At 40.9% G+C, this 25,990-nt stretch overlaps 1 protein-coding gene across 3 annotated transcripts in view; it reads right to left on the reverse strand.

The window, feature by feature from the left end:
• LOC146833370 (suppressor of cytokine signaling 1-like) overlaps window positions 1-25,990 on the reverse strand; it is a 432,757-nt gene that overhangs the window by 126,220 nt on the left and 280,547 nt on the right. For 2 of the 3 annotated variants that reach the window (XM_085601152.1, XM_085601151.1), the window contains one exon: window positions 19,213-19,297. The exons of the other annotated variant lie outside the window; for it this stretch is intronic. The gene's annotated coding sequence lies outside the window, so the exon portion shown is untranslated. The remainder of the gene's footprint in view (window positions 1-19,212; window positions 19,298-25,990) is intronic. 3 annotated transcript variants of the gene reach the window in all.

Raw genomic sequence — 25,990 nt, forward strand, 5'->3', positions numbered from 1 at the left:
TTCAAATGTTTCCATAGTGTAGATATAACCTAAATTCTATAACTGAAAATTTCTAAAACATTAATATTTTACAAACCACTTGGAGTTATGTGTGGTTATTAATGTAGGACGTTGGTGGAGGCTAAGCCATGCCGAACCTGAAATAGAGCAAAGGCAGGAAGAACAAATGCACCAACAGCAGAGGCGACGAGCAAGAGAATGGGGCCCTGGCAGTTGCAGCTCTAGGTGGCCAGGGGCCCCAGGCTGCAGCAGATACCACAGCTGGAGCTGCAGCCTTCACAGCTGGAGCAACAGTGCCTGCAGAGCAACTGCAATTACCTTCACAGCAGGGAGTCTGCACCCCGCAGCAGCAGCGTCCAGTGACACCCGCACCGGTGAGCAGCACTCCAGGGAATTGTGAGTGGGGCGGGCTCCACGTTAAAAGGTGGGTTGTGCTAGTTGCAGATCAAAAAGGACTATTGCATTGCAGGCAAATTTAGCACTTGCAGCCATTGGCTGCTTTTCTGAGGAAAAAATAAGGCGACCGGCTGCTATAGTTAAAAGTGTGCCGCATTTGCAAAAAGAAAAAAATAATGCTGATAAAAAGGAGCTAGTTCAGAGCAAAATTAAGTAAAAGAGTGCCCTGCTGCCCAAAAAATGAATGGAAGGAGCGTGGCCAGTAAAGAAAAGCATGCCATGCTTCCAAAAAATAAAAATATGCAGATGAAAAGGAGCAAGTTACGAGGAAAATAAAGGGGCGCAGCTGCTATAGTTAAAGTGTGATGAGCTGCCTTTAAAAAAATAAATTACTTGGATGAAAAGGTGCAAGCAAAGCAGGCGCCAGGCAGGAAACGTCTTGTCTGCAGTAGGAGAAAATCATTAAAGAAAGTAGTGCTCACAGACTAAATAAAACATAGCGTGTAACAACACAAGTAAAAGGGCCAGTCCTCATGGGAGGTTACAAATGTAGAAAAGGCGGTAGTAAGGAGGGACTAATAAGCCTATTAACGAATCAGGAGCCAACATTTACAAAGGACAATGACACAAGCCAATGAAATATGTGGGCGGAGAGTGGGTGGAGCTTCAAGTCCATACCTGAATACAGCATGTCTCGAAAAGACAGCGCAAGCACTGCCTAGGGGAGACCTGAAAAAGGGAACAAGGAGGACGCTCAGTCCTATAGGCCAATTTCCCTCCTTGATGCATCTATCAAATTATTGGAAAGGTTTTTATAAGAAAGACTGGAGACTTGGGCAGAGGCTAATCAGGTGCTTACTGATTCACTATATGGATTCAGTAGTGAAATATACTATAGCCAAGAAAAGGTCACTTGTTTTTATGTTTCACTGATTTAAGCAGCACATTTGATCTAGTCAACCACGATAAGCTGTGGAAGACATTGATAGATATGGGTGCACCACCTGATATCTCCTTTTTGTCACAATTATATTGTCATTTAATCCCCTGGGTACGCTATGGTGCAAATAGTCAGTGTACCACAGGGTTCAGCGTTGCAAGAGGCATACGGCAAGGTGTGTTCTCGCGCCCTTCCTATTTTGATTGCATATAAATGAGGTGGAGGAGCGCTTACAATAATTGCCAGCCGATTCTCCTAAAGTTGGCAAGTGCTCAACCCCAATACTTTTGTATGCCGATGACGCGGTATTAATACCTAGGACGGCAAATGATCTACAACATTTAATTGATGGATTTACATCATTAATGTAGGGCAAGGACATGAAACTAAACTTAAGAAAAACCCATGTTATGACTTGCAGTTCAAGAAAAGTGAGGAAGAAAACCCATTATGTTAATGGTCAGGCATTAGTGGAAGTAGAGAATTTTTCCTATTTGGGGCTTCACTTTTCCAACTCAGGCTCATGGAAAGACTTAAATTTATCGGAACCTCTGAGGCAATTTTTAAATTTGCATCTAAACTTGGAAATAAACCTATTAGGGAAATGCTACAACTAGATAGGTGTAAATGTATTAATAGCGTAATTTATGGGGCTGCTTTGTGGGGCATGTCTAATTGTAAGGCATTACAAATACTGGAGAATCAGTTTTTACACAGTTTATTGGCAGTTCCACTTCATCTTATATCGTTCATAATTAACTAGCCACCCCTATATTGAAGATTCCATTAATATCTGTGCACTTCTGACTTGGCATAGCATTTGGATCAAGTTTGGAACTAAGTTTACTAAAGATATAATTAAAGACTGTCTTGCCCTGGATTGTAGAGACAATATCCCTAGGTTCAAACATGTGAAAAGCCTCTTAAACGTAATAGGAAAGAAGTTCTCTCTAGACGACCCTACAAGTATTTTATACTTTAGCAAAAAGGAAATAAAAATGCTTCTCATGGGACACAGAATGCTACACTGGAATCCAGTGAGAATGTAGATTCTTCAAGCTTTGTGAAAAGAGAATCTAGATTTCATTAAAGACACGGAGGCTAGCATTATGCATAACCTTTTATTACTCCACTCCTTGCAGCACTTAGAAGTATTACATCAGCAAACAAACTTCTAGAACATAGAATGTCCAAACAATATAAACTCCCCCACACAGCAGCCATCTTCCTCTTGTACGCTGCTCCTGAAGAAAACATTAAAACACCAATCCGCAGCTGAACTTCTCCAAAAATCCTCCTACTGGACATCTGGAAAAAAATAAACATTTTTCTTTTTTTTTTTAAACAGTTTAACACCCACCTAAACATTACTACCAGAATAATCCAACATTGTATTTACTCCCCAAGCCCCCAAAACTATGGGAGGGAGGGAGGGATAATGCTAGCCTCCGTGTCTTTAATGAAATCCAGATTCTCTTTTCACAAAGCTTGGAGAATCTACATTTCATGGCAAGACCGGAGGCTATCATTATGCATGTTTAAAGCTGTGACAAAACCAGACGACACATGCCCCAAAGGTTTTAGATAAAACCTAGCAAAAACATCTGCACTTGACCAATCAGCTGCACGCAAGATCTCCTCTAAACACCCACCAGATAAAAAGACCTTGATCGCCATAGCCCCTCTTACAGAATGTGCACCAAACTCATTCAGATCCACGCCAGCTTCAGACATGCAAAATCTCACCCATCTTGCAATAGTAGCCGTAGTTACTGGACGAAAAGGTCTCACAAAAGAAATTGATCATCCCCAACTCTCCTAAACTCGCTTATTCTAGCCTCATACTCCTTTAAACACATCGCCACACATAACTTAGGATGGTCCACAAATCTTGGATAAAAAACTGAACTTGACATGCATTTCGTTCTTTTCGTAATACTAAAAAAACCTCCATCCGGAGTAAAGCTTCTATTACGAATATCTAACGCCCTTACGTCAGAAACTCTTCTAAAAGAAATAAGACACAATAGACTTGCTAATTTCCCGGACAATTGCTTACTACTCAGGAACCTATTTGCTGGCCAATTTTCGAACAACCTTAAAATTTTATTAACATCCCACGTAGCACTATACTTAGGCTTAGGGGGTCTCCTTAACTTAACACCTTTCAAGACTCTACATACCAAAGGTTCTCTCCCAATTGAACAACCTCCAACCAAACTATGACCTGCTGCAATAGCAGACCTATAACAATTAATCGTCCTAAACCTAAAACTTAATCTTTTTTCAAACAAGGTTGACAAAAAATTGCCAATTCTATAGCAGAAGCCTCCACGGGATCCAAACCCCTTTCCAAGCACCAACCAGACCACTGCCTCCATGCTCCCAAATACCTTTTCCTTGTACCTGGTGCCCATGACTCATTGAGCAACTCCTGAGCTTGTTCCGAAAGCTCTCCGAACTGCTCCTCTCTCCTGATATCTTCCAAACAAGAAGGCTCAACGCCCCTTCCATAACCAAAGGATGAAACACCCCTCCTTCTCCTAAAAGAATGTCCTCTGAGTCTGGGACCAAAAAGGGTTCCTCTACTGCCAATTCCAAAAGACCTTGAAACCAAGCTTTACCTGCCCAAAAAGGCGTCACTAACACCACCTGACACCTCTGCCTCCTCACCACCAATAATACTCTCTGTCTCCAAAACAAAATCCGGGCAAATTCCAAAAATCGCTCGCCCATTCCACGCCTCCAGATTCTCCAACCACCAAATCAACTCCTCTCGAGCTTCTTCCGTGATAATGACCTGATCTCCATACCACAAGACCTTCCTGAGAGCATAAGCTTTTAACCTCTGTAATGCCCTGTAATGAAGTGACCCTGGGAATACTGCCTGAATCGATGAAGAAAATAACCCTATTACTCTTGCTAAAGCTCTCAAATTCACCATTCTCTACTTCAAAACACTCTTTACCCCTGATTTTATCTTTTTTACCTTTTTTTCCGGTAAACTTAAAGTCTTTGACACTGTATTCACATCGAAACCCAAAAACTCCAAACACTGACTTGGGACCAGAACAGACTTCTCTTTGTTTACTACAAAACCCAAACCTTCCAAAAGCCCCATACACAATATGACCTGATCTTTCAACTCCTCCTTGTTTTGAGACATAATCAAAAAGTCGTCCAGATACATAATCATTCTGACACCTCTCTCCCTGAGAAACTTTGCAACAGGTCTCAACACCTTGGTGAAACACCAAGGTGCTGAAGCCAGACCAAACGGTAGAGAAGTAAATTGGAACAATCGACGCATCCATTTGAACTGCAGAAATCTCCGACTCTGCTCTGCAACAGGTATCGTGAAATAAGCGTCCTTTAGATCCAACTTCACCAACCAATCTTCTGCTTGTAACATATCCCTTAAAAGATGGATTCCCTCCATCTTGAAATGTCTGTAAACCACAAATTTATTCAAATCTCTCAAATTTATCACCAGCCTCCAACCTTTCCCTTTCTTTTTACCAAAAATATTGTGCTTACAAATCCTTTGCACTCCTCTGAAACCTCCTCTATTGCCTCTTTCCTCAACATTTCCATAACCTCCATGTCTACTGTTTCTTTTAATTCTCCTCTGAAAACCAGTTGACTTTGTTCCTTCATTTGAAACGGCAACTCCACCAATTCTATCACATAACCTTTTACAGTTCCTAAGACCCAGCTGTCTGCTGTCACCTTTTTCCAATTTTCCTCGAAAAATCTCAATCTTCCCCCTACCTTTTCTGGGGAAAAACCAATAATCGTCTTCATACTTACCATGTGATCCTTGAGCAAACTGTGCTCGTCCTCTTGGCTGTCGCCCTCTTCCTGACGCTCTACCTCTCTGAGGGTAAAATCCAGTTGCCGACTGGAAACCCCTGAACGCGGCTCTACCATTGGACTGGTATTGTGCCCTAAAGTACCCACGGCCAGGGAAACGGGCCCTTCCCCCGGCCCTATCAAAAACACTTCTATTAAAAACCCTTTTTAAACTTGTTTGGGCTTTATCTAAACTTGTGAAGGTTGCTACGTATTTCCCTACCCCCTTCACCAAGCTTTCTCCAAAGAGGTGTCCTTTAGGATCTTCAGAAGGCTCCTTCTTTGAAAATTCAGCCAACTTAGGGCTAATTCTCATTAAAACGCCTTTCCTCCTTTCCGAAATTAATGCTGCGTTTGCGTTTCCCAACAAGCAAATCGCTCTTTGGGACCATCCTCTAAGAAGATCTACATCCACTTCAACCTTCTTCATTTTGGCCTCCTCCGCCATATCAAGAATCCTTGCAATTGGACCCAATACGTATAATAACCTGTCCTCACATTGCTTTAAAGCCCTCTCTAAACCTTTCCTTGGGTCACGACCCATCTTAAAGAGAAAGCTAATGAGGTCTGGGTCCAATTCGGGTGTAAGACAACATTTTCCTTCAATCACTGGCCTCGAACATTCAGCCTTCATGACTGCCCTGGCTTCCTTCTCCAAAGGCCTACGAATCCAAAGATTTATAAATTCAGCAACATGTGGCAATGGCCACCAATCAGTACTCCTTGGATGTCTAATTAGGTCAGGACAAAACATTTCCTCTCCCTGAGGGTCTTTAACCAAACCCTTCTCCTTCCTTTCCTTTACTATCTTATCTCTGTCCATATCCCAACCATCATCCAAATAATCGTCAAGAATAAATTTGTCATTCTCATCCTCACTGTCCTCTTCATAAATCTCATCCTGAGATTCTTCAATGTCTTTTGTGCCGCAAGGGACACCATCTTTTGTGCCGCTATGGACACCATCTTTTGTGCCGCTAAGGACACCTCCTTCTCTCGATGCACTTGATACACCAGTTCCTTTTTTAAACTTTATACCAACCTCAATATTCTTTTCTTTCCTTACTCTTTTTCCCTTTATTTTATTTCCTGCACTCTCTTCTTCATTAAATGACCAATATTCCTCATCTGATTCTGCCTCTAGCCTCCTTTTCCTTTTTAACACATTTTTTAAAACATCTTTCATAGAACTCTTAATTTCTTCCTGCACTAATTTCCGTAACTCATTGTTCCCCGACACTCCTCCTTGGCTATTCTCTTCATTCTCCATATTTAAAATCAAATTATTTCTCCCCCCCCTTTTTTTTTTTTTTAATGCCACTCAATCAATAATTTCCCTCACGACGCCTAAACAACCTCTTTCCGCCTTATTCTTCTTCCGATTCGACTTCTCTCCCCTTTCCGACAGTTTCAACTGTCAAATTCACTCGCGTTAGTGCAAACACACTCAACGCGGTCTAGTCCTCATCAAAGATGTCCGCCGTGCGCCACCGCGCATACACGCGTGATGCCGCACCTTGTTTCACCCATTTCGTGACTCCACTGAAACAGGAGCCCCGAGACCCGCTGCGAGACGTGTAAGTTTACTTGCGCTTTTTGAATTATTTAAATAACAAACTTCTACCTTAATTTCAACACCGATCCTTCAAAAATTACTTTTGCCTAAACCTTTTACTTCCACCTGCTCCTCAAACCTTTTAAACCCGTAAATTGGGTTATACTTTAAATCCTTAACACCAACCGACCCCTTCATACCAAAACATTCGTCATTCACGTTAAATAAGCAACCACTCTCAACAATAACTCTGCTTCACATTCATACTCTTAAATTACTCGCTTTAAGCCAAGCAATTACCAAAACACATCATTTCTTTTTCTCTCATGCAAACCACGATACTTATCTGCAAGGAGCAGCAGAATAAAAGAGGAAGATGGCTGCTGTGTGGGGGAGTTTATATTGTTTGGACATTCTATGTTCTAGAAGTTTTGTTTGCTGATGTAATACTTCTAAGTGCTGCAAGGAGTGGAGTAATAAAAGGTTATGCATAATGATAGCCTCCGGTCTTGCCATGAAATTCTAAAGGAACAGTGCAAAGATATATTGGAAATAAATTGTGTAATGAAATGCCAAGTTATTGATTACATGTAACAAACACACAGGAAATGTTTTATCCTACACAGCTTAGATCAGGAACACTACATTACATAACAGCATTTAAAAAGAATTGGTGAGTACACATGCCCTTGTAATGGGATAACTGCCCAATCTACTGAGCATCTTTTATTGTTTTGGATTTTTTACCAGGATATAAGGAAAGATTTTTTAAAACCTTTATTTAAAACACATAGACTGTTTCACCTTAAGGAGGTTTTTGAATATTTATTTAATTTAAATACTATGGAATTATATTTTTCAGTTTCTACAATTATTACCTTGGCTCTTAGGTGAAGGAAAATGTATGCCTATTTAGAACATTTATCTTATGAACAAGTTTAAAAATGTTTATCTTATATCTTTGCATGATATACTGTATTTTAACTAGATTACGTTTTACCAAATCTCTGTTTTTATATATCTTTTAGGGATTTATTTCCGAATAAAGATCCATTGATTGATTTATTAACTTTTTTCCCCATGATATTTTCCCAATTCAAAATACAGACAGCTAAACTCATGAGACAGTTTCCTATGTGGAAGCACAAACGTGGACTCCTTAAGTAAATCGGTTGCGCTGCAATGCATTTTGAAGGGTTTTCTTCACTGCCATCACCCACTTGCTTCTATTTTTGTCCTAGCAATTTCTGATCTCCAATTAGATTGAGGGTGTTCTCGAAGATGCCCCAGCCAGTTCTTCAGCTTTGTTCATCATAGGAAGATCTTCAAGGACCAATCCAGCACCAGCCTTTTAAGAGGTTTTAGTGTGTTATTGACCTTTCCCTCTTTTTTCGGAGCTTGTTCTTGGTGCCTCAGTCATCCAGTGTAAATTTAAGGCACAGGAAGACATTGGGGCTACTGGAAGGAGTCACATTTCCTTGGCCAGTCCTAATTGAAAAAGAACTCAAGGTCCCAAGTGCCCAGCATTTGACAGAACTTGCCACAGCATGCCCCACAGCTTGATATAATGGCATCTGGTTCTAATATGAGATCTGGAACAGAATAAAAAATGATACCCTGCTCAAACCTGTAGATGTTCCAGCCACAAAACGTCTTTGTTTCTTTCAATGTCTATAGGGATTGTATATTATTACAATAGTCCTTGACTTAGATGGCAGATTTTAAACCTGGAGAGGACAGGAGTGCAGAGGTCCCTGAAAAACAGCTTGCATGGGGGAAGCTAAAACAATTACAATTTTGGGTCTGTGTCTGAATGAAATATGAGGGAGCGTTAGAAAGTGAGAAACGTATTGCCTTCATATCAGGCAATTGACGATAAAGAAAACTAAATTTACATGGAAACAGAAACATTCTATAGATTGCGCTGGTTGGAGAAAGGTTTTTTCTTGACTGACAACAAATTCTAGACTCTCCAGAAGACAGACGGACTGTTGAAGATAAGAGAGAAGCCATCATATTTCCTGGAAACAGTGATTATCATAGGTATAATTTCGTAAGAAGTTTCAGGATGATCAGCCCAGCCACTGCAGCTCTTAATGCAATTTGCAATAAAAGCAACACAAACTCACGGCATTAACATTTTGTAAGAAAAATGTATTAAACACTTAGATTTATAACAATCCATTCAGTATATAAATCTCCAGTTTTCTTAGTGATGTGTGACCCCAGAGCAGTGCTTGAAAAAACACAACCAAAGTGTGTGAAAGACTTGAGAATAAAATACAGTTTTTAGTGTGTGTTTCTATCGACAAACAACAATTTTTGATTCCAAATTATTCATTAATATCACCGAGTTTGTTTGTTGTGGTCGATAACATTTTTGACCTGTATGGATAGGAGGGTCTCATATGGACCGGAGAATTACTGGGGCATCTGTCCTACGCTCACATGCAACTAATAGCTGAGGTCCAGGTGGTCCCACAAAAATAAGTACCCACCAGTGCAAGACAATTAATAATACTCACACAGAGGTAGCCATCTACCCCTGGTGGAATGGTGTTTGCATAAACGGCCCATAGGAAATCGTCCATGAACGCAACCTATATTCTTTTGGAGGCAGCGGGGCAGTGTACCCATCAATACCCACAGACGCTCGCCCAGAGTACATCTAATAGAGTCCTGATCGAGTTTTGTTTGAAATATCTGCACGGTAGCATGGCAGTATGCCGTCACTGTCAGCGTATAGTCAGTGTCTTCTGGAAAATGTATATACTCTCCTAAACTCGCTCATTCTAGCCTCATACTCCTTTAAACACATCGCCACACATAAATTAGGATGGTCCACAAATCTTGGATAAAAAACTGAACTTGACATGCATTTCGTTCTTTTCGGAATACTAAAAATAACTCCATCCGGAGTAAAGCTTCTATTACGAATATCTAACACCCTTACGTCAGAAACTCTTCTAAAAGAAATAAGACACAATAGACTTGCTAATTTCCCTGACAATTGCTTACTACTCAAGAACCTATTTGCTGGCAAATTTTCGAACAACCTTAAAATTTTATTAACATCCCACGTAGCACTATACTTAGGCTTAGGGGGTCTCCTTAACTTAACACCTTTCAAGACTCTACATACCAAAGGTTCTCTCCCAATTGAACAACCTCCAACCAAACTATGACCTGCTGCAATAGCAGACCTATAACAATTAATCGTCCTAAAACTTAATTTTTTTTCAAACAAGGTTGACAAAAAATTTGCCAATTCTATAGCAGAAGCCTCCACGGGATCCAAACCCCTTTCCAAGCACCAACCAGACCACTGCCTCCATGCTCCCAAATACCTTTTCCTTGTACCTGGTGCCCATGACTCATTGAGCAACTCCTGAGCTTGTTCCGAAAGCTCTCCGAACTGCTCCTCTCTCCTGATATCTTCCAAACAAGAAGGCTCAATGCCCCTTCCATAACCAAAGGATGAAACACCCCTCCTTCTCCTAAAAAAATGTCCTCTGAGTCTGGGACCAAAAAGGGTTCCTCTACTGCCAATTCCAAAAGACCTTGAAACCAAGCTTTACCTGCCCAAAAAGGCGTCACTAACACCACCTGACACCTCTGCCTCCTCACCACCAATAATACTCTCTGTCTCCAAAACAAAATCCGGGCAAATTCCAAAAATCGCTCGCCCATTCCACGCCTCCAGATTCTCCAACCACCAAATCAACTCCTCTCGAGCTTCTTCCGTGATAATGACCTGATCTCCATACCACAAGACCTTCCTGAGAGCATAAGCTTTTAACCTCTGAAATGCCCTGTAATGAAGTGGCCCTGGGAATACTGCCTGAATCGATGAAGAAAATAACCCTATTACTCTTGCTAAAGCTCTCAAATTCACCATTCTCTACTTCAAAACACTCTTTACCCCGGATTTTATCTTTTTTACCTTTTTTTCCGGTAAACTTAAAGTCTTTGACACTGTATTCACATCGAAACCCAAAAACTCCAAACACTGACTTGGGACCAGAACAGACTTCTCTTTGTTTACTACAAAACCCAAACCTTCCAAAAGCTCCATACACAATATGACCTGATCTTTCAACTCCTCCTTGTTTTGAGACATAATCAAAAAGTCGTCCAGATACATAATCATTCTGACACCTCTCTCCCTGAGAAACTTTGCAACAGGTCTCAACACCTTGGTGAAACACCAAGGTGCTGAAGCCAGACCAAACGGTAGAGAAGTAAATTGGAACAATCGACCCATCCATCTGAACTGCAGAAATCTCCGACTCTGCTCTGCAACAGGTATCGTGAAATAAGCGTCCTTTAGATCCAACTTCACCAACCAATCTTCTGCTTGTAACATATCCCTTAAAAGATGGATTCCCTCCATCTTGAAATGTCTGTAAACCACAAATTGATTCAAATCTCTCAAATTTATCACCAGCCTCCAACCTTTCCCTTTCTTTTTACCAAAAATATTGTGCTTGCAAATCCTTTGCACTCCTCTGAAACCTCCTCTATTGCCTCTTTCCTCAACATTTCCATAACCTCCATGTCTACTGTTTCTTTTAATTCTCCTCTGAAAACCAGTTGACTTTGTTCCTTCATTTGAAATGGCAACTCCACCAATTCTATCACATAACCTTTTACAGTTCCTAAGACCCAGCTGTCTGCTGTCACCTTTTTCCAATTTTCCTCGAAAAATCTCAATCTTCCCCCTACCTTTTCTGGGGAAAAAACAATAATCGTCTTCATACTTACCATGTGATCCTTGAGCAAACTGTGCTCGTCCTCTTGGCTGTCGCCCTCTTCCTGACGCTCTACCTCTCTGAGGGTAAAATCCAGTTGCCAACTGGAAACCACTGAACGCGGCTCTACCATTGGACTGGTATTGTGCCCTAAAGTACCCACGGCCAGGGAAACGGGCCCTTCCCCCGGCCCTATCAAAAACACTTGTATTAAAAACCCTTTTTAAACTTGTTTGGGCTTTATCTAAACTTGTGAAGGTTGCTACGTATTTCCCTACCCCCTTCACCAAGCTTTCTCCAAAGAGGTGTCCTTTAGGATCTTCAGAAGGCTCCTTCTTTGAAAATTCACCCAACTTAGGGCTAATTCTCATTGAAATGCCTTTCCTCCTTTCTGAAATTAATGCTGCGTTTGCGTTTCCCAACAAGCAAATTGCTCTTTGGGACCATCCTCTAAGAAGATATACATCCACTTCAACCTTCTTCATTTTGGCCTCCTCCGCCATATCAAGAATCCTTGCAATTGGACCCAATACGTCTAATAACCTGTCCTCACATTGCTTTAAAGCCCTCTCTAAACCTTTCCTTGGGTCACGACCCATCTTAAAGAGAAAGCTAATGAGGTCTGGGTCCAATTCGGGTGTAAGACAACATTTTCCTTCAATCACTGGCCTAGAACATTCAGCCTTCATGACTGCCCTGGCTTCCTTCTCCAAAGGCCTACGAATCCAAAGCTTTATAAATTCAGCAACATGTGGCAATGGCCACCAATCAGTACTCCTTGGATGTCTAATTAGGTCGGGACAAAACATTTCCTCTCCCTGAGGGTCTTTAACCAAACCCTTCTCCTTCCTTTCCTTTACTATCTTATCTCTGTCCATATCCCAACCATCATCCAAATAATCGTCAAGAATAAATTTGTCATTCTCATCCTCACTGTCCTCTCCATAAATTCTCATCCTGAGATTCTTCAATGTCTTTTGTGCCGCAAGGGACACCATCTTTTGTGCCGCTATGGACACCATCTTTTGTGCCGCTAAGGACACCTCCTTCTCTCGATGCACTTGATTGCTCTCTTCTTCATTAAATGACCAATATTCCTCATCTGATTCTGCCTCTAGCCTCCTTTTCCTTTTTAACACATTTTTTAAAACATCTTTCATAGAACTCTTAATTTCTTCCCGCACTAAGTTCCGTAACTCATTGTTCCCTGACACTCCTCCTTGGCTATTCTCTTCATTCTCCATATTTAATATCAAATTATTTCTCCCCCCTTTTTTTTTTTTAATGCCACTCAATCAATAATTTCCCTCACGACGCCTAAACAACCTCTTTCCGCCTTATTCTTCTTCCGATTCGACTTCTCTCCCCTTTCCGACAGTTTCAACTGTCAAATTCACTCGCGTTAGTGCAAACACACTCAACGTGGTCTAGTCCTCATCAAAGATGTCCGCCGTGCGTCACCGCGCATACACGCGTGATGATGCACCTCGTTGCATCCATTTCGTGACTCCACTGAAACAGGAGCCCCGAGACCCGCCGCGAGACGTGTAAGTTTACTTGCGCTTTTTGAATTATTCAAATAACAAACTTGTTTCTTAATTTCAACACCGATCCTTAAAAAATTACTTTTGCCTAAACCTTTTACTTCCACCTGCTCCTCAAACCTTTTAAACCCGTAAATTGGGTTATACTTTAAAATCCTTAACACCAACCGACTCCTTCATACCAAAACGTTCGTCATTCACGTTAAATGAGCAACCACTCTCAACAATAACTCTGCTTCACATTCATACTCTTAAATTACTCGCTTTAAGCCAAGCAATTACTAAAACACATCATTTCTTTTTCTCTCATGCAAACCACGATACTTATCTGCAAGGAGCAGCAGAATAAAAGAGGAAGATGGCTGCTGTGTGGGAGAGTTTGTATTGTTTGGACATTCTATGTTCTAGAAGTTTTGTTTGCTGATGTAATACTTCTAAGTGCTGCAAGGAGTGGAGTAATAAAAGGTTATGCATAATGATAGCCTCCGGTCTTGCCATGAAATACTAAAGGAACAGTGCAAAGATATATTGGAAATAAATTGTGTAATGAAATGCCAAGTTATTGATTACATGTAACTAACACACAGGAAATGTTTTATCTTACACAGCTTAGATCAGGAACACTACATTACATAATAGCATTTAAAAAGAATTGGTGAGTACACATGCCCTTGTAATGGGATAACTGGCCAATCTACTGAGCATCTGTTATTGTTTTGGATTTTTTACCAGGATATAAGGAAAGAGTTTTTAAAACCTTTATTTAAAACACAGACTGTTTCACCTTAAGGAGGTTTTTGAATATTTATTTAATTCAAATACTATGGAATTATATTTTTCAGTTTCTACAATTATTACCTTGGCTCTTAGGTGAAGGAAAATGTATGCCTATTTAGAACATTTATCTTATGAACAAGTTTAAAAATGTTTATCTTATATCTTTGCATGATATACTGTATTTTAACTAGATTACTTTTTACCAAATCTCTGTTTTTATGTATCTTTTAGGGATTTATTTCCGAATAAAGATCCATTGATTGATTTATTGACTTTTTTCCCCATGATATTTTCCCAATTCAAAATACAGACAGCTAAACTCATGAGACAGTTTCCTATGTGGAAGCACAAACGTGGACTCCTTAAGTAAATCGGTTGCGCTGCAATGCATTTTGAAGGGTTTTCTTCACTGCCATCACCCACTTGCTTCTATTTTTGTCCTAGCAATTTCTGATCTCCATTTAGATTGAGGGTGTTCTCGAAGATGCCCCAGCCAGTTCTTCAGCTTTGTTCATCATAGGAAGATCTTCAAGGACCAATCCAGCACCAGCCTTTTAAGAGGTTTTAGTGTGTTATTGACCTTTCCCTCTTTTTTCGGAGCTTGTTCTTGGTGCCTCAGTCATCCAGACACAGGAAGACATTGGGGCTACTGGAAGGAGTCACATTTCCTTGGCCAGTCCTAATTGAAAAAGAACTCAAGGTCCCAAGTGCCCAGCATTTGACAGAACTTGCCACAGCATGCCCCACAGCTTGATATAATGGCATCTGGTTCTAATATGAGATCTGGAACAGAATAAAAAATGATACCCTGCTCAAACCTGTAGATGTTCCAGCCACAAAACGTCTTTGTTTGTTTCAATGTCTATAGGGATTGTATATTATTACAATAGTCCTTGACTTAGATGGCAGATTTTAAACCTGGAGAGGACAGGAGTGCAGAGGTCCCTGAAAAACAGCTTGCATGGGGGAAGCTAAAACAATTACAATTTTTGGTCTGTGTCTGAATGAAATATGAGGGAGCGTTAGAAAGTGAGAAACGTATTGCCTTCATATCAGGCAATTGACGATAAAAAAAACTAAATTTACATGGAAACAGAAACATTCTATAGATTGCGCTGGTTGGAGAAAGGTTTTTTCTTGACTGACAACAAATTCTAGACTCTCCAGAAGACAGACGGACTGTTGAAGATAAGAGAGAAGCCATCATATTTCCTGGAAACAGTGATTATCATAGGTATAATTTCGTAAGAAGTTTCAGGATAATCAGCCCAGCCACTGCAGCTCTTAATGCAATTTGCAATGAAAGCAACACAAACTCACGGCATTAACACTTTGTAAGAAAAATGTATTAAACACTTAGATTTATAACAATCCATTCAGTATATAAATTTCCAGTTTTCTTAGTGATGTGTGACCCCAGAGCAGTGCTTGAAAAAACACAACCAAAGTGTGTGAAAGACTTGAGAATAAAATACAGTTTTTAGTGTGTGTTTCTATCGACAAACAACAATTTTTGATTCCAAATTATTCATTAATATCACCGAGTTTGTTTGTTGTGGTCGATAACATTTTTGACCTGTATGGATAGGAGGGTCTCATATGGACAGGAGAATTACTGGGGCATCTGTCCTACGCTCACATGCAACTAATAGCTGAGGTCCAGGTGGTCCCACAAAAATAAGTACCCACCAGTGCAAGACAATTAATAATACTCACACAGAGGTAGCCATCTACCCCTGGTGGAATGGTGTTTGCATAAACGGCCCATAGGAAATTGTCCATGAACGCAACCTATATTCTTTTGGAGGCAGCGGGGCAGTGTACCCATCAATGCCCACAGACGCTTGCCCAGAGTACATCTAATAGAGTCCTGGTCGAGTTTTGTTTGAAATATCTGCACGGTAGCATGGCAGTATGCCGTCACTGTCGGCGTATAGTCAGTGTCTTCTGGAAAATGTATATACTGTATTGATTGCTATAAATCAAATTCTTGGAAATATGTTTCTTACAACATCATAATAGTGGAAGTTTGTGGTGTTTTTATTGCCAACTGCATTTTAAGTGCCTTCAGCAACTGGGCTGATTACCCTGAAACTTTGTGCGAAATTATATCTATGAGAACCACTGTTTTCTATAATCACTCAGGACCCAGGTTCCTGTGGGGATAAAAGTAGCTCTTGTATTCACATACTTTATATTAAATCAGTAAGCTAACACCCTGGAATCTGAAGTGAGCAGCTACGAGTTTGAGTAACTTGGTGAATCACTGTGAGGAGGTTAATGTAGGATACCCCCAGAACCAAGCTCCAGAGGGATAAGTGTCTGAGACAGGGACCCATAGTGGCAGGATGGGAGATCACCATTAACAAGTTAGGACACTAACTTCTAGCATGCCAAAACAAAATATCTATGTTTATTTTTCACAAGATTACCTGTTCCAGAATAGGGAATGCAAACTTACTTACCTGGGAAGAGAGAATGGGCAGGCTTTAGGGAGCAGGAACAATCCCTACAGCGGGGAAACGTCATAACGCCAAAAATGCCGAGGACGGTTGGTGAGAAGAGGACAGGGCCTGGAGTTTTGTAGGGGGCGGAGCCACATGAGAAGATGACCAATAGTTGAGAGAGAATGGGAGCCGAGCATTTGCCACAAAGTTCTTCCACCAATGAGACTGGAAGAGGAGGGACAGAGAAAGGAAGGTGGCAGGGCCTGAGACTATAAGACCCTGGTTTCTATCAGTAGAGATCAAGACTGGCTACATGGCAATATTATCCTTAACATAGCTCCTTCTTTGTTCCAGACAAGTACAAGGGAAGAGTGGGTGGGAGACTGGCTACGCAGCAACACTCTTCCTTAAAACAGGGCCTTCTTTCCAGGAGGAAGGTGCAAGAGCTTGCTAAGAATTAAAGAAGTACTGGAAGTGAGAAGCCAGGTGGAGGAGATCTCCCATTCCTGTGGATTAAGGGGGAGAGGGACATTATTTAGGTACACAATAAACGTTAACCCCAAGGACGTCTAAGCTCAGAGTATAAGAGTTATGAACTGGGACTCCTAAACAGGACTACAGCGACAACTCCACTCAGGAAAATTAGCAGTGTGAGGAAAGACTCACGACCAGGGATTATGCCATGATGGGAATTAAATACGTGCATGAACATTAATAAACCTGTTAAGCATGACAAACAGTCTGATTCTGGATCGATCATTGGCCAGTTGACATGGTATAATCTTTATATTTTTCTATATAGGTATGCTCTTTTTTGGAATATATATGTTCATTTATGTAGATGTATAATTTAAATACAAATGTTCACTTAGCAATATCGTCAAAATATATGTTCCATTGCAATGTGATAATTCAGTTTGCTTGAATATATTTGTGCTTTTTTAGCATGGCTTGGTATTTTGATTTTCTATTTATTATTACTAAGAAATCAACAAGGTTTCACAGAATCTGACATCCTGATTTCTCCATTATTGATTTTAAACCATAAATAATGTTTCACAGAATGTAAGTAGACAAAAAGTTGCATGGGGCTTTATTATTCTTTATTCTTAAAATGCTCAACAATATTCAGATTAAATATATAACTGCAACAAAGCAATATAGGATAGATAGGAACTTCGATCATGGGACTACAGACTGAGGGCCATGTAGTCGAGAGTTAGTTGTCAACACTTTTCCTTGCTGAAGGATACAGAGATGGCATATCCAGTCTTCTGACAAGCCAGAGGACAAGACAGCTGCTTTGGTGCAGAGACAGGAAAAATAGCTGTCTCTTTACCGAACATTGCTGTTATTCTAGAAAAAGGTTAGAGGGGCACGACCAACACCGATGCGGATCCACCACTGGATCCATTGGTGGCATCCGCGCCGGGGCCAGAGTTTCTGGGGCGGAACCCCTCTGAGCCTCCAGGACTCAAAGGCACGCCAGGAGGGTGAGGTTGCGCAAACATGAGGCATATGGCATCATACAATTCTTTAAACTGGGGTGGGGGCGCACCGGCTCCTTGAAAGTCAGGTATGCGCAGTGCCCCCCAGTCACAGGTTTCACAGAATGAGGCCTAGAGCGTCGAGACTCCTCTGTCGCGTCAGGGAGACGTGGAAGCACGTTTCAACTTCTTGTGTTTCTAATGCCTCTTACCTGACCAATCTGACGACTTCGAGTGAGCAGGGCGAGACTTAGGACTCCCGGAGCAGTGTTCGTAACTTCTTTTCTACCGGGAACGAGACCTCCTGGGTAAGCGGCGTGGAGCAGAATGCCGGCTGCAAGCTGCTTTAGAGACCACTCTCTCAAAGCCTTCGGAGCCATGGCCTGGCAGTCAGAGCACAACTTTGAGTCGTGGTCACGCTCCAGGCACAAGAGCCAAATTAATTCTGGATGCGTCACCAACATGACGTGATGGCAGGCACCACACGGTTTGAATCCAAAAATCTTTTTCAACATTGATGAGGAAACCTACACACCAAAAATTGTCTACAAAACATCAAAAAAGCCTGTCTAAAAGTGACAGAGGGTAGCTCTGTTCAAGAATATGCTTTAGCTGGCACGAAAAGAAAAGAACTGATGCCAGTGCGGAGGTGGCGCCTATATAGGTGACGTGGACGTCACTTCCGGTGCGGAACGCTCGGACGTCAGGCAGAGCTGACAGATGCAATTCATACAAAAAAGGAAGGTGCACCAGAAAAAGTCCATAGGCTTCAAATCAATTCAAAGTTATATCCTTTATTACTCTGTAGTAGAGAATCATCATCAGCCAACGCGTTTCGTTCACAAAGAACTTCGTCAGGGCTGAAAAAAATATGTACATAAATAAAAACAAGGACAGGACTCAATGAAAAATAATCACAACATACAACGAGTCACATACTACATCTAAAAATAGGTATACATATATATACACATAGACTAAACATAGTATACACTATATCCATAGAACGGCATAGGAAAAACACATATAGATATAAATATATCCACACACACAAAATAACCCAAGATCGACAACATACCAATATGTACATAAATAAAATCATATTATATATTTAGATAAGAAGACAAAAAACACATCACTCGTGCTTAATGTCGATTAAAACCCAATTTGTTTTTCCATAGAATATTTTCATAAAAGAAAAGTAACCAAAAAAGACAATACGAATATGGAGAAAACCAAGTAGCTTATTATAAAGTCTGAATCCAATAACAAGGTTCCCCATATTCAAAATTCCATTACCAACATCTCACAAATAGAGTAAGAGAAGAAACGAGGAGAGAAAAAAATAGTAAGAACGCCCATGTGAAAGAGTAAAAAAAAAAATAAAGACAAGGAGATGAGGAAAGATACTAACATAACTCTATAGTCCGAGTCAAGCAATGGCAAATATTCAGGGAGCTCACCTCGAATATTCAAATAAATCCAATTGACGTGCGTTTAAATCAATAAATTCCAAGTGTCGAATGGTACAAATGGAGAACACTGTTTCTAATAAAGAAAATAAAAATAAATATAAAAGAGGGACAAAAGAAGAAGAAAGAACATTTCTCGAATATCACTTCAGAGTTGACTCATTATTCAAGCTCACTTTACATCATGTTGAAAGAACTAGTCACAGCCATTACGAGCCAATAGGTTCCACTCTAAAGCGGAAACCCAAACAATATTCCAATGTAAGGAAAAGTATTACTATCAAGAATTTAAAAAAAGTTTTTTCTCTCTTGAACAAGGACAGGATATATAACCCCTTAAACTATTATATGGATCAACATCCTATATGTCTTTATTGTAAAAACTCCACCGAGAAATAACTTGATGGGCAGTTTAATATACAATGTGGCAAGAGGTAAATAATAACATCTTACCTCCTCTATATTCAAAAAGAATCAGATTGTCATCAGATATTTACACAGGAAAAAATCAAAACTTTATCATAAAACAAAAGCCTACATCGGGCGAAAGTAAGTATATCACATGGTAAGACTTGCAACATATGTAAGTCCCACTATTATATAAAGGTGGTAAAAGGGACCTGGCATTGTCATTTAATAAAGATACATGTCACAAGTAAAAAATGAGTCATAAGCCAGAAATATAGCAAGCCAATACCAGATTTCCTATAGCGTTCTCATGTCGTAACACGCCTGTACGTTAACCCTCTGGTCAAATAGGTACTGTTAATGTACTATCAAAAGCATGTCCTAAAGAACACAAAACACAATTATCTCACCTGAAAGAATGACGGTACCAATGAGCAGAATCCCTCGTCCCAAGTATTAAGTAAATGCGCCATTTTCCAATCTCTTTAAATATCGAGAGACGGGACCTGCGCATACGTGCCGCGTCGTTTGCTCAGTATTTGTGAAGTAAATATACGGACACAACCGCCATCTTGTAGGGATAGAACCTCTGTATATATTTATCGCAAGAGAAACAGTAATAACATATATATGCAAAATATTAAAGGGACAATACTCTCCAATCAAAAAAACAATCATAGAAAGCCAATACTCCAATTTAAATCACTTTGCGCCTGGTTATTCTGGTCCCGAGTATCGAGCCATACATTAGACAAGACTGCACATAAATGATGAAACCTTCATTATGTAGAGAATTGAGTATCAGGAATTAGGATAAACTCTATTAAACTAGGACAGAACTCGATCCCAGTTGGGAATATGTATACAACACCATCATCAAAACGGGCGCCATCTTGAAGATGGTAATCCTGAGTAAATCCCAAACAACATAAAGTGAAATCTGCAATGAACGATTGGAAAAATTAATACCGCCAGGTTTGGAAATACAACCACATTAAATTCAGGATCCAGTATCCAAAGTCAATTGTTATAAGCAAGGATAAAACAAACAGGTAGGAAACATATCATTCAAAGAAATGAATACCAGGGGAAAAGATAATACTTTTAAACTTGGACCTAAACATACCCCCAGTTATATCAATACGTATTTGGCAATATCATCAGAGCAGGCGCCATCTAATAGATGGTTGTCCTATATAAAATCCAAAAAATCCAAAAAAGGAGGGGGTAGGATCAAAATAAACTTTAAATCATTAAAATTATTAATAACACCAATCAGAAGTGCATGCAAATTGATTATGGGGTACAATATTAAAAAATTTGCTAGTATGACAAAGTCAAGGAAAAAGCACATCAAGTGCAAGGATATAATTGACCAATCAAAAAGAAGGAGAGGAAAAGAGCCAGATTAGACACACACAGATGAGAATAGCAGAATTTCAGGCATTATTTCAACAGATGCATGTAGATTTTTAACAGGTGCATATTGATTTTTAGACAAAAAGTGGAAAACAGGGGATGGACAGTAAATGGTCCCTTATTAAGTATCTAAATTCACATGGCTTCAATAATGCCCATATAACATTAAAGGAAATACAGATGCAGCCTACCAGCGCACAAGGGTATTGCTTAAGCAAAACTCTTTCGGATCCAGTCTGACGCCTGGGATATTTTAAGGTAAGGAATCTGCAGTTAGATGTCTCTATGAGATTATCAATAACAAAAGAGGGTTTGGGTTCCACTAACTACTCCTGTGAGTCTCAAATGACTAATCATTACCTAATATGAGTCTTACTCATGTAATGCTCAGTGAGCTGTGGGAGGTCCCAGTCCACTGGGTTCTCTGTCTCATGTCGGTACGTTGACTTATTGTTTTGTATGAAAGCGTCTACAGAACCCTCACTCTGGCTGTGTTCTGGAGAAGAATTCCAGAACACATATCAGATAAGTAGTGTCAGAAGTGAGATAAAGAGAAATGCCTGCCAGAAATATGGAGCCTTATTCCAACAACTGCTGGAAGGGCAGAATCTGCATGCCCAGACCATGCATAATCTTTCAGAAAGAGGCTCAGTAAGATCATCAACATTTGCAACATGTATTACAAACTCAGGGGGAGTTACAAGTAGTGGCTCAGGAGGACAGCCAAGCAGCCATGACCCAACTGACAAACATTATCGCTGTACCCCGGGTAAATCCCAATATGCCTTCTACAGTACTGCAGAAGTAAACTCACAAGGGAAGAGGCCAGTTATTATTTTTTTACATTTTAAGTGGACCTAAACGCAGCATGGTCCAGGGAATGATGGAGTCATTACATTGCCCCATAACTGACTTCTGAGATGCAGACAGCCTGTACCTCAGTTAATCCAGATAGAACCACTACATACAAGGAGATCAAGAAGACCATTCTAGAGCACCCTGGGTTTGATGAGGAGACTTACAGTTTTTCCCCAGCCCCCACTTGTAGAGGAATGAAAACCCAAGGCAACTGTTTTACTACATAAAAGGTTTGGCAGATAAATGGCTTGGAACCTATTCGACCAGAGAGGAAGAAATGATGGACACGGTTATGAGTAAACCGTTCGTAGAAGCCATGCCAGTAGTGATGCAGTAATGTGTGAGCCTCCATCCCAATTCTTCACTTGAGGAAACCGAGCAACTTGTCTCAGTATTTGAAAAAAAACAGGAGAACATACATTTCGCTGGGTCTCAATGCCTTCTTATCCGTTGACCTCGAATACCCAGAGAGAAATACAATAATACATTCATAATTGCCCTAAACCACAAATAAGGGAGACACCACCAGAGAAAGTGCTTGGGCAAGGAGCCATCCATCTAACAGTGTCCCAATGTTTTTAATGTGGGCCGTGGGGGAAAGAGGGTACTATCTCTAGCTTGTGTCCCACTAAGACTGAAGCAGAACCGAAGGACATAGGACTGGCCGGAGTTAATTTTGATCAACCTTATGGGCAGGCCTATACCCAAGAATTTAGTGTGGATGGAAAGTAGGTTCATGGGTTCGTAGATAGTGGCTGTCTGCAAACAGTAAGGATACTGGAACTGGCTACTTATTTGCTGATAGGGACCATGTCCATTACTTGTATACATGGGGACACGAAAACCTACCCAACCATGGAAGTTACATTGGGTATAGGGGCATCTCATATTTCCTATGGGATGGTTATGTACATAATTCAATCAAGGCTACATTATTAGGAACTACGGTTTCCTAGTTTAGAGATTTTTTTCCCACAAATCAGCAAATGAAGGTTGGCTACAAGAAGCCCTTTTTGTCCCTACCGACACAGAAACTAGCAGACCCAGGGAAAAGAAAAGGGTCATTAGCGTATTGGGTGTGACAACCTGGGAAAAGAAAGGAATCTGAGGTTTGCCACATAAATCACTTGAAAAAAAGGGAGGAACAAGAGTTACTGGGGCTGGCTGGAATTGAGAAACCAACTCCACAGGTAGATGATGATATTTTCACAGTAAGGGAACAAGGATAATGGGATGAGTTGGTCAAGTATCAGAACAGGAAAGGAGTGAGTTGATCAAACTACTTAGGAACACAGGAAGAGCATTTTAATATCTTCCAGGTCATACGACGGTAGTAGAACATGCTACTGCCATCCCACCAAGAACCAAAATCCGGGTGAAGCCCTATTATCGTATTCCGTAAGCACTATTCCGTAAGCACAGAGAGAGGCAGTCAAAACATTATATGAAGATCATGTTCTCTTTGGCTATAATAGAGCTATCTGTGAGTGAACTATGTCACGTATTAAATGGTGCTAAAATCATACAAAAACATGCTCATGTTTAGTTTATTTATAAAGCGCAAAATACACCTATGGGTGTCTTGGCCCTAAACACCTAAACAGTTGAGGACCTTTATTTCACAATAGTATTATAAAGCCAATCATTTAAATAGATGAGGTTTTAACATCTTTCTAAACAACAACAGAGATAGTTGCATCCGTAACAATACAGGCAGGGTGTTCCACTCTTTTGCAGGAGCTACTGAAAAAGCCTGGTTTCTGTATGTTTTTTTCGAATTCTTGGGAGGTAAAAATGGAACTGCCTGTTAGAACAAAGAAGTTTTAAAGGTCGATGCTGTGCACATTTTTTAGCTAAAAAAGGAGGAGAATTGGAAAAGATAGGTTTACGTACGAAGGTGACGGATTTGGAGGTTATTCTATCGTGTTCTAATAGCCAGTGCAGGATTGCCGCGCTGCTGTGACTGAAAAATATATTTGTTTAGGTTACATATTAACCAAGTTGCTGCATTCTTCACTAGTTTAAGGCTATTTAGATACTTTTTGAGGCAGTCAACAAGACCAAGTTTCCATAATTCATTCTCGATTGGACTAGTTCACTTGTCACTGGGATCCTGAATTGTTTGGCTAGCTGTGCCAGGACGAGGAGAAGTAGTTTAAGTTAGTAAAAGCACATTCTTGAGGAGGGAGTGACTTGGGTAGACAGAGTCAGATTAGAGCACATGCAGATTCATGGATTACGTAGGACATTGGCCGGTTTCGGTGGTTGTCACATAACTGCAGGCCAGTGTACATTTGCCATATTAATTTTAGGTGAAGTCAGAAGGATTTTGGGGCGTAGTCAGCCATGCATGCAGCAGAAGCTAGACACTGACCTCCTGGCTTGGGCCCGCCCCTAAACACCCCACTTTGCTTATTTGTTAATGATGCCCGAAGTGCCCCTGGTCCCTAGACAGCCCGAGTGCCACAGGGGTTGCTGTGCTGCTCTACGCCACGTAGAGGTGGGTAGTAACTGCAGAACAACCATTCTGTTATGTACCCCAATCTAGGCCTAGGTAGCTACACGACCTTTTACCTAAATTTGTCCTAACGTGTTCAGAATAACGGTTCTAACACTGACCTTTTACCCAGTTATGTCCTGAAACTGAAGCTAGCCTCATTTGTTATGTATGAGGATTCTTAGAAAATTCCCTGCACATGACGCACAAGACATGGTGCACATAACAGCATGAACATACTCTGTGAAGAAAAAAAAAAAGAAATGAACATATTCTGTGTAAAAGTCATGGTCATCTTCATCCTCGGGCGAAAGAACTGCTTTGCATAAACGCAGGTATTGTTCTGGGCTCATCTGCATAATCGTACTCACAACATATTGATTGTGTAAGGAACCCTAAGGCTAACTTTATGGTATAAAAGAACCATACCAACACTAGATAGGCAGAGGAAAAGCTTCAACACTGACACTAGACGCTGAAGTCCCAGTCTGCAGAAGCTACAACACGCAGCGGTCTGACATCCCTTGCGGGGTGTCCAACTCAAGACCAAGACAGGGTACTTCATTCTCTCCCATCAGGTAATGGGGTTGGCTCTTTCCTAGGGGATTCGTGGCTTTACACCCACATACATGCTAAGTACACTTAGGTATGCTCAGGTAGGGTTTGCATCGTAGGAGTACGCTTGATTACCGTCAGGTAGCTGCCTGCATATATTGACTGTTTTAGCACCATGGTAGAATTCTACCTTTTATTTACTCTGTTGCTGCTTGTAATCTCATACATCTGTTTCTGTCTAACGGTTGTCGCAGCACACATGTTTTATACTAGAATGACGCTGGTTCAATAAATGCTTATTGAAAACGTCCCCATGGTTTATTCTGTGTATCTCTCGGAGACTAAGTGAGTACAGTATTGACTGAGCAAAAAGTACAATACTGTTTCCACGATCCCTGAAGGATCAAGGGTTTTCATATTCGATACTTGCCAGAACTATTCGCTCCTTGGTAAGGTTAGGGGGCTTATGGTGGTACTGTGAGCTAGCTGGTCTAAAGACTAACATATCCTTGAGGGATGTCTGGAATCAGTCTGGACACCAATCCCTTAGTTTATGTTGTCTAAGCGCGCAGATCCGGTGTATTTTTAGGAACTACACAACAGTTCCTCCAATCCGAGGCGTGACATTCAAAATAGCAGCTGGAAAACAGCAGCGCTAGGAAGACGGGTGTGCCAACTGGGGCACTCGGAAAACGAGACCAAAGCCCCGACAGGGGACTAGAGACCTGGACATGGACAGGTGGGCCCATGGGGGCTGCTTGGCGCTCAAGCAGCACAGAACCAAAAGTTGGACCGCTGAGGTGAGACCGCAACACACCAGTAGAATCCTGCCAGCCGATGCCAGACCCACTTGGAGACCTCCCCTCCCTCACTGGTCACCACATAAGGATAAGAGGGAAGCAAGGAGATCTTTGAGACCCCCTGAAGGATCGGGGGCCTCCCTGAAAGAACCGAGTGAGGCAACAGAGGAGACTAGTGGCACCCTGGGTGGTTGGAAGCTGGGGGGGGGGGACCATTAAAACCTGAAAAGAC

Source organism: Triturus cristatus, chromosome 4_2, assembly GCF_964204655.1.
Source record: "Triturus cristatus chromosome 4_2, aTriCri1.1, whole genome shotgun sequence".
Lineage (NCBI taxonomy): Eukaryota > Metazoa > Chordata > Amphibia > Caudata > Salamandridae > Triturus > Triturus cristatus.